This window comes from Hydractinia symbiolongicarpus, chromosome 9 (genome assembly GCF_029227915.1).
Source record: "Hydractinia symbiolongicarpus strain clone_291-10 chromosome 9, HSymV2.1, whole genome shotgun sequence".
In the NCBI taxonomy this organism is placed as follows: domain Eukaryota; kingdom Metazoa; phylum Cnidaria; class Hydrozoa; order Anthoathecata; family Hydractiniidae; genus Hydractinia; species Hydractinia symbiolongicarpus.
The window spans coordinates 20,507,495-20,521,037 of NC_079883.1; the positions used below are offsets into that span (position 1 = coordinate 20,507,495).

The 13,543-nt window shown below is 33.8% G+C and overlaps 1 long non-coding RNA gene across 1 annotated transcript; it reads right to left on the reverse strand.

The window, feature by feature from the left end:
• Positions 1-7,078: 7,078 nt before the first annotated feature.
• LOC130656973 (uncharacterized) lies at positions 7,079-12,354 on the reverse strand. Its single transcript, XR_008985033.1, has 2 exons — positions 8,566-12,354; positions 7,079-8,439 (listed from the first exon to the last, which is right to left on the reverse strand). It is a non-coding gene; the product is annotated as an uncharacterized LOC130656973 (long non-coding RNA).
• Between the last annotated feature and the right edge of the window lie 1,189 nt (positions 12,355-13,543).

A 13,543-nucleotide genomic window follows, 5' to 3' on the forward strand; every position in this document is an offset into this window, starting at 1 on the left:
TGTCCAAAGGTTTGGAAAAGATTTGTTGACGACGTATTCGCCATAATCAAAAGATCTCATCTAGAAGAGTTCCATGAACACATCAACGGCCTACATCGACAAATCAAATTCACTGTTGAGCTTGAACACGATGGAAGTATCGCTTTCCTGGACACTTTGGTCAAACGCAAGAATGGTTCCATTTCAGATTCAGTGTATCTTAAACCAACACACACTGACCAGTATCTTAACTTTGAATCAAACCATCAGAAATCTTGCAAAGAAAGTGTCATATCTTCATTACTGAATCGTGCCAACAGCGTAGTCGGTGACAAACAGGAGAGGAAAATAGAAATTCGACGTGTAGGAAATGCATTAATCGCATATGGATACAGTCATAACGTCATCACGCAAGTAGAAAACAAAATGAAGAGAAGATGCAACGGAGACAATAAGGAAACATCAGAGAAGTTTATCGCATCAGCATTCCTACCCTTCGTACCAGGTACCAGCGAGATTCTTCGTCGAGTTTTAAGGCAACACAAGATGAAATGCATTCTTACCTCTAAAGACACCCTAAGAAGCACTTTGTCTAAACCAAAAGACAAAATAAACTTGAAAGAACAAAGCAATGTTGTTTACGAAATCCCGTGTAAAGATTGTGATGCAGTGTATATAGGCGAAACAAAAAGAAAGTTTAAGCAACGAGTACAAGAACATATGCGCGCAGTGAGGAACGGAGATGTGAAGAAAAACGAAATTGTGGACCACAGCTGGAGCAGAAGTCATCAATTTAATTGGGATGAGAAGAAAATCATTGACAGAGAATCCAGAACAACTGCCAGGAAGATTAAAGAAACCATCAACAGTGTAGAACGTAACAAACACATAAACAGCATCTCGTATCAACTTCCTGAGATTTGGTTACCAGCCCTACAGAAGAAGTAGTTACCTACATCCAGGTCCGAGAATGTTAATTACCGTAATTAACTGTAATTATCAGCTCGCTTCTGATTGGTTAATTTTTATGAATTTCGATCCTCTGCAATTATATAAATACATGCGCAACATCATTTTACTTTGCCCGATGATGGAAGAAGGATCTCCCGAAACGTCGCCTACTAAACTATCATGTTCAAGAAATGATAAACTTTCCACAGTAAGTTCCTGTGGATATTCAAAAAATAAATGGGGATGGCGATTAGTGCAAGTGTTGCAGATCCAGGTGGACACAAAAATAAATATCTAATAACTTTGTATTTATATGGCATAAAATTTATGTAAGTTTGTAAGTGTATTCTGACAATAGGTTATACAAGCTTTAGGGCCAGCTCTAAATAATAGTATAGTAAATATATACTATCAAAGAAATAAAAAAGTAAATTAAATAAAACTCATAAGTCTCGTTCACTGTATTGGTAACGTGTTGGCATGCAGGAGGAAAACAAATAACTGCATACTTTCTCATGAAAACAAAAGAAAAGAAAAAGAAAGGCTTATTAATTGAAATGTGAAAGATTTTAATAATAAAAATAATAAAGCACAAATGTAGCCGTATCAGAATTCGATTTAACCATCTGCCAAAAGTTATCCAGTTGTTTTTTAAAGATGAAAACTAAAATTGACTCTATGATGTCAATTAGGTAGACTGTTCCACATAATAATAACGATGTTCGAGAATGCATATTTACTCATGTTGGAATTGAAATGTCCCTTGAACAGTGAGTGTTTATGCCCTCTTGTAGCTGTCGATTTGAGAATTACCATTGCTTACTTCATCATCGTAGTGACTGTTCAAAATTTTATACGTTTCAGTCATGAGGGCTTTGTATCTTCTATAAAATAGAGATGGTAATTCAAGTGACTGTAGCCTGTCCTCATAACAAATGTTTCTCATACTAGGAAGGGGTTTTGTAGCTCTCCTTTGGACATTCTTAATAACGACTAAATCTTTCTTCAACCATGGGTTCCAGAAGACATTGGTAGAATTCTACATGTGGTCTCACAAATGATTCATATAAAAGTTTAAAATTATCACAGTCTAAATGATCAAACTCCTTATCAAACCCATGATTTGATTTGATTTGATTTGTCTTTTTTGCTTTTATCGTTACATACAGGGTGACCACTCCTCCTTAAATTCCTTAAATAACCTTAGAAAAAGAAAATCTCCTTAAAAGTACTTAAATATACTTAAAAAAATTGAAATTTTAGCTATTCTCCTTATTTTCCCCTTATTTCTTTTTTTTTCTGATTGTAACTTTTTTGTTCATCACCAGTGAAATAGACATATTTCTCTGTTACCTGAAATCCTATATTTTCTATCTTCCAGGGCATAGTTTATATGTATATTTGTATAATATGTATAATTTTCTAATCATAGAACGTAGTATGTAACATTAAAGATAGAGAACTAAAATTGGTTTTCTCCTCAATTATCCTTATTTTTTTATTTTTTTTATTCTCGTTCGCAGCAAAATATCCTTAAAAAATTTCAATTTGTCTCCTTAATTCTCCTTAATATCCTTACTTTTGTTCTCATTTTATTAGTGGTCACCCTGTGTATAGGTTTTGAAGGTCAAATTATCATCGATAAGCACTCCAAGATCTTCCAATTTAAAGGACTTCAATGGTAGGCCATTCATGTAATATGTCCTGCGTGTAAAAGGTCTATGTTTCCTGGCAATGTTCATTGATACACATTTATCAGAATGAAACTTTAAAAGTGAGTCTTTTGAACATTGGTACAGATTATTGATATCATTTTGAAGCAGAGTCCAGATTAGCAAAAATATTTTGAATAATTTGTTATCGTCACAAAATAGATATAATGCTTAATTATTTTCAAGTGCTTTATTATCGGACTTTGGGACCAATTTCCTCCGTCCGAATTAGGCATAGTGGGAAATTTGGAGATTTTATTGACAATCAACGAGCGATGCAAGTTTCCGAAACAGTTGGGGGTCCAGGCGCTGTAAGCCCCTAGTGGGCCAACGCATTTTTAGAGTCCTGAAACACGTAAAACGGCTATACCTTGGACTTCAGAAAAGCTTTATTTATTGGCAGAAAATAAAAAATTATTACTTAGCAAAAAAGTGGGGGGACTGAAGCCCAGCCCCCTAGTGGCGCCGCCCCTGGCCACTGCAGGTATTAACCTAGAGACCGTCTGCTTAGTCTAAATTGATATTTTAACTTTCTCTCGTAATAGTGTCCTTTTTTCGAAGATGTAGGCATATTTTTTCCACAAGATAAAAGAAATGTTTTTTGTCCATTCTGATAAACTCTCAAAATGATTGGTTGTTTTCCACCAATAATTATTGGAAAAGATTGTGAAAGCAACCCTGTTCAATCCGTCGTTGCAGCCATTGTCTAACCCAATGCAGTCGCATCAGTTGAGTATCGTCTTCATCGTTTTCATCATCAGAAAGTAAAGCAATACAAGCCAGTACATGTTTGTTCCTCAACGCCATGCTTATGAAATTTTTCTGCGTCATTGATCAATTTTGCTGCAAACATCTTGCAACAAAATTTTGCTGATGCGCCTGCTGAAAAATGTTGTTCTTGGCCCCGCGGCTTAAGTTTTACCAACATTTACCTTTTGGCGATAGACTTTAGGGAAAATTAATGGACAATTTTTTTTCAAAGCTATTTGGAGGTAAAAGTTTTCCTTCTTGTAACAAACTATTAAATTCCAAATGTAAACTGAAAATATGCAACATTTGTAATCTCCTTCGCATATAGAATTTTCTTACTCTAAACACTTTTGCCCCACTCGGGGTATGATTTTAAACAGCGACTCTCGGCAGCAAGTCCCGGGAGAAAATGGGAACGACTTCATTTAGCACCGGGCTAAGTGGTCCCGACACACGACGTACAACATAACTAGTACCCTTCATACTTTATCGATATTAAAAGTCCGACAGACGTTCAGTCATACTTCTCCAACCAAATGGACCCGACAAATGAAACCGCATTATCCGACATCCTCTCTATATAACAAATACATATTTTTTCTGTCAATAATCCATAACCAACGTAATATCGCATAATACTGCATAATACTGCATAATACCTTTATAATTCATAAAAAATACATAAATTTTCTGTCGATGGCCATACCAACGTAATATCGCATAATACTGCATAATACTGCATAATACCTTCATAATTCAAAAAAAATACATAAATTTTCTGTCGATGGCCATACCAACGTAATATCGCATAATACTGCATAATACCTTCATAATACTCTCTGTCGTTACATAAAAAATACATATTTTTTCTGTCGATGGCCATACCAACGTAATATCGCATAATACTGCATAATACTGCATAATACCTTCATAATTCATAAAAAATACATAAATTTTCTGTCGATGGCCATACCAACGTAATATCGCATAATACTGCATAATACCTTCATAATACTCTCTGTCGTTACATAAAAAATACATATTTTTTCTGTCGATGGCCATACCAACGTAATATCGCATAATACTGCATAATACTGCATAATACCTTCATAATACTCTCTGTCGTTACATAAAAAATACATATTTTTTCTGTCGATGGCCATAACAACGTAATATCGCATAATACTGCATAATACCTTCATAATTCATAAAAAACACATAAATTTTCTGTCGATGGCCATACCAACGTAATATCGCATAATACTGCATAATACTGCATAATACCTTTATAATTCAAAAAAAGTACTTAAATTTTCTGTCGATGGCCATAACAACGTAATATCGCATAATACTGCATAATACCTTCATAATTCATAAAAAACACATAAATTTTCTGTCGATGGCCATACCAGCGTAATATCGCATAATACTGCATAATACCTTCATAATACTCTCTGTCGTTACATAAAAAATACATATTTTTTCTGTCAATAATCCATAACCAACGTAATATCGCATAATACTGCATAATACTGCATAATACCTTTATAATTCAAAAAAAGTACATAAATTTTCTGTCGATGGCCATAACAACGTAATATCGCATAATACTGCATAATACCTTCATAATTCAAAAAAAGTACTTAAATTTTCTGTCGATGGCCATAACAACGTAATATCGCATAATACTGTATAATACCTTCATAATTCATAAAAAACACATAAATTTTCTGTCGATGGCCATACCAACGTAATATCGCATAATACTGCATAATACTGCATAATACCTTTATAATTCAAAAAAAGTACTTAAATTTTCTGTCGATGGCCATAACAACGTAACATCGCATAATACTGCATAATACTGCATAATACCTTTATAATTCAAAAAAAGTACTTAAATTTTCTGTCGATGGCCATAACAACGTAATATCGCATAATACTGCATAATACCTTCATAATTCATAAAAAACACATAAATTTTCTGTCGATGGCCATACCAACGTAATATCGCATAATACTGCATAATACTGCATAATACCTTTATAATTCAAAAAAAGTACTTAAATTTTCTGTCGATGGCCATAACAACGTAATATCGCATAATACTGCATAATACTGCATAATACCTTTATAATTCAAAAAAAGTACTTAAATTTTCTGTCGATGGCCATACCAACGTAATATCGCATAATACTGCATAATACTGCATAATACCTTTATAATTCAAAAAAAGTACTTAAATTTTCTGTCGATGGCCATAACAACGTAATATCGCATAATACTGCATAATACTGCATAATACCTTTATAATTCAAAAAAAGTACTTAAATTTTCTGTCGATGGCCATAACAACGTAATATCGCATAATACTGCATAATACCTTCATAATTCATAAAAAACACATAAATTTTCTGTCGATGGCCATATTAACGTAATATCGCATAATACTGCATAATACTGCATAATACCTTCATAATTCATAAAAAGTACATAAATTTTCTGTCGATGGCCATACCAACGTAATATCGCATAATACTGCATAATACCTTCATAATAATGTCTGTCGCTTCATAAAAACTACATATTTTTTCTGTCGATGGCCATAACCAACGTAATATTCCAGAATATTTCGCATAACTGCCATTTACGGAAAGCTGTTTTTATAAAGTAGACAAAGTTTGAGGTTGGATACACATCCATACACAAACAGAAACGATATTTCGCTCAAATATCCTTTTGCAACAAGACATAATAACGGCCCTATTGCAGGCTAAACAAAGAGGCGTTTTTGTACAATATATTGAACAGGCGGTGGTGTTCTATGCCCACCGATAGCCAATAGAAAAGATATTTTGGACTAATACCCCCGCGAAATTACATATCACAAGTCCTAAAAAATGCAAATCTGAGGCAAGGCATTATACTATAAATTTACCGGGCTTTACTGTTATGTACTTATCCGTGCAGCAGTAGAAACAAGTGTCCTCCCTGAAAATGACGCATCAAAAGCGCTAAAGCAGGCCAATCAATCCAAAGACATTACGTGTGTTTTTTATTTCTTTTTTTCGGTGCAGTATTTCAATAGTATAGCTTGATTAGTTCTTAAACCAAATGAATTCTTAGATGCATAAAAATTTAAATGTTCCAATGATTTTTGTCCGACTGAAGAAGCTGCTGCCGTAGAGAAGCTATATCACATTAAAGTTTAGAGCCGTTTACGATGAAATTATTCCATTGTTTGTAGTTAAAATTTGACAGGTCATAACTTTTTTTCGGCAAAGGCTCTTAGGCTGAAATTCTGTAGAAGGCATGTCAGTAATATAACGTATCATTAGGAAAAAGATGGAAGAATTCCAAATTAAAAGTCAAAACTTCTATTTACATGGAACAAAGATGTTCCAAAAAGGCATAAGTATAAAATTTATCTCATTTAAAGAGTCTCCGTAGATTTGATATTCCATTGAAGTTAGGATCAGAGTACAAAAGCTGAAAATAGTTCTAAATAATGTAATTATTATTGGCTATTGTTAAAAAATCATATGGTGAGTTAACAAGATCAACTTTATGAGCAACTGACCGAAAAACCAATAGACGTATGATATCGTTAGTCTTTTTATTAATAGCGGTATTTTGCCTGTTTGTCCGCGAAAAGCGCGTCCTGTTAATTAATCACGAAATTCTTATATCTGCACAAAATACCAAATGCGATATATATTTACCGACTTTGTTTTATTCTCCCGCGTGTAGCATTCAATTGCAACGCCTGATTTTTTTTGAAAAACCAATCCGAGATTTTGCAGCCACGACAAAGGGATGTGTAAAGCAGAGAGCAGTGTTATTACGGCCATTTTCAAAGTTGCGTAACGTTGACGTTGCTAAGTCTGTCCTTGTTTTTTTATATATTTTTACATTGCTTGGAAGCCTCGACTTTCGAATTACAAATCCCACATTAAAAAGAAGATACCATCTTGCAAAGTTGTGAAACATTTTATTGATGAATGCCCTAATGCCTCCGTGCAAAATATTGGGTTTATTATAGTTGATGTTGTGAACAATGGAGAGAATTTAACAAACAGGCAAATTGATAGTTTGCTATTAGATAAAGAAAAATTCTGGATAGGGACACTCGTCACACAACATCAGGGACTTAATGGTTCTCATGACTGGAATAGAACTAAAAGAACAGAAAAATGCAAGTTGTAGAAACCGTGTGTTAAGTTGATAGTAGGATGATGGTGATGGAAACCAGTTTTAAACCCTTGTGTATTTAATTGTATATAATTTATTTTTATCACTATATAAGATATTTTAATTGTTAATACTGTATTGTAAGCGATACTGAAGAAGTCAGTCGATGAACTGACGAAAATTTTAAATAATAAAATCTTTTTACTTAATTCTTGATGTAGTCATCTATCTTGTTGGTTATTCCTATAGCTACAATTTGTGTTCATATATATATATATATATATTTCAAAAATCGAATTTACTAAAACAACTGAATTTTATATGTATGGATTGCTTCTTAATACCGGTAAATTATCTCCGTAAATGTTTTTTCTAAAGACCGAATTTACTAAAAGAACTGAATATCATGGATTGCTTGTATGGATTGCTTCTTAATGCGGGTAAATTATCTCCCCAAACGTGTTTTTTTCAAAGACCGAATTTACTGAAACAATGTGTATGGATTGCTTTTAAATACGGGAAATTCATCCCTAAGCTTTTTTTGTGGTTAATCAAAACAAGCTGAACTATGGATTTGTTCCCTTTTGGCAGCTTTTCCCAATATGCAAAAAAATATTTCAAACGTTTTACACTACGACACAAAATGAAAAATATTCAAAAGGAAGTCGAACGGAAAAATATTTTTAGGCCCTAATTTTTACTTGTCAATTGGACTTTAACTTTAAGATTGCAAAAGTTAAGGCCTGGTTGACAATTGTCTATCTATCAATAATTTTATATTTTAAATTTAACTGAACCACCATGAATTCGTCATGCTTGCTGTGAATCTAGGTTATCGCGACTTTGAGTTTCTTCACTAAAGATAAGATAAATAAAAATGGAACAAATCTTATTCGTTAATACGAAAGGGTTTCTTGAGATTGATAACAACGAACATTCGAGCATTTCTCTAACATGAAAACAGTTATATGTTCGGACTAACCTTCACTTGTTGTAAAGATTCTTTGTTCTCTAATGCTTTCACCATCGTTTCTGTCGGCAATATCTTTTGTCTGTTCTCTATAAACCATAAAAAAAGCACAACATAGCAATTAAATTGTTATATCCAATTAATTATATTCTATCACGTTGATTTTTGGACTTTTTAACTGAAAGTAATAGTACGTGCAACCCACTACACAACATTACTTTTATATTTTTTTTCAAATTAAACCTCAAATCAAATTTCAAATCTCAAATCAAATTTAATAAAAACTTACCATTGGCTGCCTAACCCAGTATTTTCCTTTTGGCATTACAGCATTTATCTAAACAAAATTACTTAAATAGTTATGTGAATGTTTTACAAAGATTTTCCTAAAAAAAATAAGTTTCCTCAAATAATTATTTTTTAACATAAAAAATAAATGAATGATAAACATTTATCTTATATACATTATATATATATATATAACAGGCAAAGTGGATATGTTCATTTTCCTTTGATCTTACCGAAATTTTCTTTGAAGTAACTGAAAAATGCATGTCTAATATGTTAAATTTTCTGACGTTACGGCGCGACGTCAATAAGACTACTTCAACGTTAATATTCTATATTAAATAAATGAAGCCATTACAGTGCACTTAAAGCTTTGAGGCCAAATAACTTGAAAACGAGGTGGTGACGTCAGTGATTTTTTACCACGTAAGTAACTAGGGACCACCCGGGACCAATTTGGGTAAGTTTCCCAAGCCTGGGTCCCCGAATCCGTTTCGGAATGGAAAGGTTGAGGACGTCATCACAAAACCTTCAAACCCCAATATCTCTGCAACCGCCAAATAACTTGAAAACGAGGTGGTGACGTCAGTGATTTTTCACCACGTAAGTAACTAGGGACCACCCGGGACCAATTTGGGTAAGTTTCCCAAGCCTGGGTCCCCGAATCCGTTTCGGAATGGAAAGGTTGAGGACGTCATCACAAAACCTTCAAACCCCAATATCTCTGCAACCGTTTGTCAAAAGTCCATGTTCCTATACATTTTCTTGATCTGCATTTCAAGATCTATACGATGAATGCATCGGCTGTACGAATTAAGAAATTTTTTTGGAACTTTTGGTAGGGACTTTGCTGACGTCAGAAAAATTTTTAAGCCCTTATATCTCCCTAAGCGTTTGTCAAAAACATACGATACCATACATTATTTTGGTCAACGTTTCAACCTCCACACCTTACAGACAACGAATGACTAATTTTAACCAATTTTCTTTTTGTATATGCACTGCTGACGTCGGCAAAAAATCTAAAGCAACCTATTTTTCCATTGTTCTTCTGCCTTAGTGGATTTTCACATGGGCTTTATCAACTAGTCTTGTATAAGTAATCAGCTAAATTTACACTGAAAACACGATTCTTATACAAGCTGGCACTTTTTTCTTCATACAACCCATCACTGCACCTAAATGAACAGGGTCACTTTAGAGAAGGATCATGCAATCATTACATGCAGTCTTTTATGAAGTTTTTTTCCAACAATTTTTTTACTTCTTTATCCACAGAGACTGTAAATACATTCTCAAACACACATAACTTACTCGTAACACACATTATATTGCCATTACAATCTATGGAAATCTATGTATAGTTAGTTAAAAAGCCTTAATGACACTGATTTCTCTTGTGTATTTAGTGTTAGTTTATTTCTTTTAATGGTTATCACTTCTGTTGTCCATCTTCTCTTTAATAATAGCCGTATTCTGTATATTCAAAATGGTTGTGCGCGGCTTTTATCAGAAAATTTTGGGAAAACCCCGCAGAATCAGATTTTTACCAATGAAGGAAAGATAAAGCAATCTGAGCTACGGCCATTTTAAAAGCTGTGGCATTGACGGTTAATCTGTTTTTGTCTTCAAAAAGGTTTTCATTTTTGTTTTTTTACATATTTTTACATGTTAAGATAAATATATTCTCACGTTTTGTAGCTAAGTACAAATCTCAAACCCAAAAATTTCTTGATTTTTGGCTAGGAACGAAGATTTTTAAGGAGCATTCTACAATCAGCTAGCTAGCTAGCCTTAGTTATTACTATTCAGTTTAGTATAACAGCTTTATATCCTAGCCAGTATTATTTATTTTTATGTTAAAGTTGTGTTTACCTAGCTAGCTCCTTAGCTACTTCTGACCAAAAAGTGAAAGTAGCCAAATGCAGTTTGGCTGCAACACAATTCTTAATTCTTATGCTAAATGAAGTTAGGCAGATACCACTTTTATTACTGTTATGAAAACTTATGGTGCAAAATAAAATTGCTGAGTATTTTTTTAACTGAACATGATAACAACAGCGGTTTCCTGGACTTTTTTTAACCGAATTTGCGATGAAGTTCTTTTGAAAAATAGTGTTACGCCTATACTCATGTGTGACATGGTAAATTGGTATTACATCTGTATGGATGTGTCACATTATTTACCCGTACTAAATGGTCAGCTAACACTCACCGGGAACATTATCCGAAAAATAAAAAAGGTTTGCCAGAAAGTTTTTGATATGACGGGGTAACAACAAATTGTAATCTGTGTTTTTATTTCAGCTTAAGTTGTGGAAAGTTATTTGATAAAAAACATATTACACTGGACACACCATAAAGTTGTGTGCACTTCATTTGATTTACTACATACTACATAACTTTACTAAAGCGCTTTACCTGAATATGTGGCGCAGTTGACGGCTCTTATTAATCACTCATCCGGGTGTTCAACGGCGGGTAACAGTTACCTAGCCTTTTTACAGAGTGTATTCTGTGTTCTGTAAACCAAAGATGCAATGTAGTTTTTTTGAAAAGCGTATTAAGCCTAAAAGCATGTGTGATACAGTTTAGCCAGCTACAACAAAATTCTTAATTAGTAATTCTTATGCCAAAAGCAGGTAGCTACACCAGACTTATTCCGCAAAATAAAATTGCTGAGCGATTTTTTTAGCTGGACGGGCTGTTTTCTGTGTTTTCACCTAATTGGACGAAAACTTTGTCGGACAAAAGTTTTGTCCGACAAAATTTTTCGGACACCTGAAGTTTTCGTCATTTTAGTCCGCGAAAAATTTTGTTCGACGAAAATTTTGTTTATTTTGGATTTTTGTTATTTCTTATTAAAACAAAGTTTGTACAATAAAAAGTTTTCAAATCAAGTGGCAATTCAGTTGAAACGAGGCATTGATCCTGCGGATGTGAAGATTTCCTCAAAGTTGTTAGATTTAAAACCAGTCCACGCTTCCTGAATCGTTCAACTTTACCACTATTTAAGCAACGAAGCAGAAATTATCATCAACGGGTTCGATGCATCTTAATTACAAAAGCTGTTAAAAACGCACAATCTGTTGTGGACATGTTAAAAATCCGGTTACAAGCATTTAAATTCTGTAAGAAGTGAAGGAATGCTTCTGCTGTCCTTCTTCTCTTCTCTTTAATAATAGCCGTATTTTGTCTGTCTGTCCGCGAAAACCGCGTCCTGTTACAGAAACACGAAACACGAAATGCGATATATAAGGGACGGGCGACCCCGTGGATTTTTCCACGGGTTAACGGCTAGTTAATAATAGCCGTCGTCTGTCTGTCTGCCATTAAAGACGCTTCCTGTTACGAAAACATGAAATGCGATATATAAAGGACAGGCGACCCCATGGATTCTTCCACGGGTTAACGACTAGTTTGTAATAATTGCCGAGTTGTTTGGTTTTAAAAGGAATCGTAGAATCGTCCTTTTTCACTGGTGCATGACCGCTCTCCACCACGAGCCTATATCCCACTGACTCAGCCCCTGGCAAACTGTATGGTACTGTCAAAGTACACAAGCTTAAAACAGACGACGTTGCCGATTTACCTCTCAGACCAATCATCTCAAAGGTTGGAACGGCATCATACGAATCATCATTATTATAAAAATCGCTGAATGTTTTAAGGGGGCTGGCAGCACATTTTAAAAAGTCCAAATATGATGGAAATCTTTTAAAAAGTGCCAGCGCCCCTAAAATTCTTAGTGTTTTTATCATATTTTGTAAAAAGAAAACGGAACTGAGTTATCCCTATTGTGAGAACCAAACTTAACTTTGGAATAATAATGGTTTGAACTAATGTTTAAAATATGTAAACACTATAAAAAATATTTCAAAAGAAATAATATATGTTTTCCTTGTTTTAATTTCTTTCGTGTTAATTTCGTAGTCGTTAATTTTGTTCCTTTGGTAATTTCTCTGATAAGGTATGTCATTCTTGATTTTAATTCGGAACGTACCGACTTCTAAATTTAATGAATAGAAAAAGTTTTGAACGATCGTAACTTAACGGATAAACATCGTTTGCCGAGTTATTATTTTAAACAACCCCAAACCACCCTGTCTGCCTGCGTTAAATTTAAAGGTAATATTAAAACAAAACAAACCATATTTTTAATGTTTTTCTTTTTCTTTTTCCACTTTAAATTATGAAGAACGTTGTGAACTGTTATTTATAGCAGTACATTGTCTTCGTCGGCAGAGTTTGTTGCCTGTGGCAAAGCGGCTAGCGCTTACTTGACGGCTAAACAAGAGCATAATGCAGCTAATAAAGGAACTTGATCAAGTCCTCGTTACACAGGCGAGGGCGATATCTGTTGTTAATGTTTTTGCAAACTTGACTTGAAAGTTGTATTTCAAAGCAAGTTATTATTTGTTTACCCTGAGACTATATTTCATAGTGATAAAATCTTTTAAGCATTATTTTCAACGAATTGTGAAAACGTGTGGCTAATTTTGATGGAATATACTGATGCATAAGATAACTTTTAACTCAATTTAGCCGGCAAGTTACATCAATACAATTTCAATGCTTCCCTAAAAACATTTCGAAAGTTAGCTTAATTACTTTTGGTACAAACATTTTTTCTAAACTTTTTTGTCTTCCAGTTACCAACTTTTTTACTCACAGCAAAAAAGAAACAGGAGAAACTAAGGAA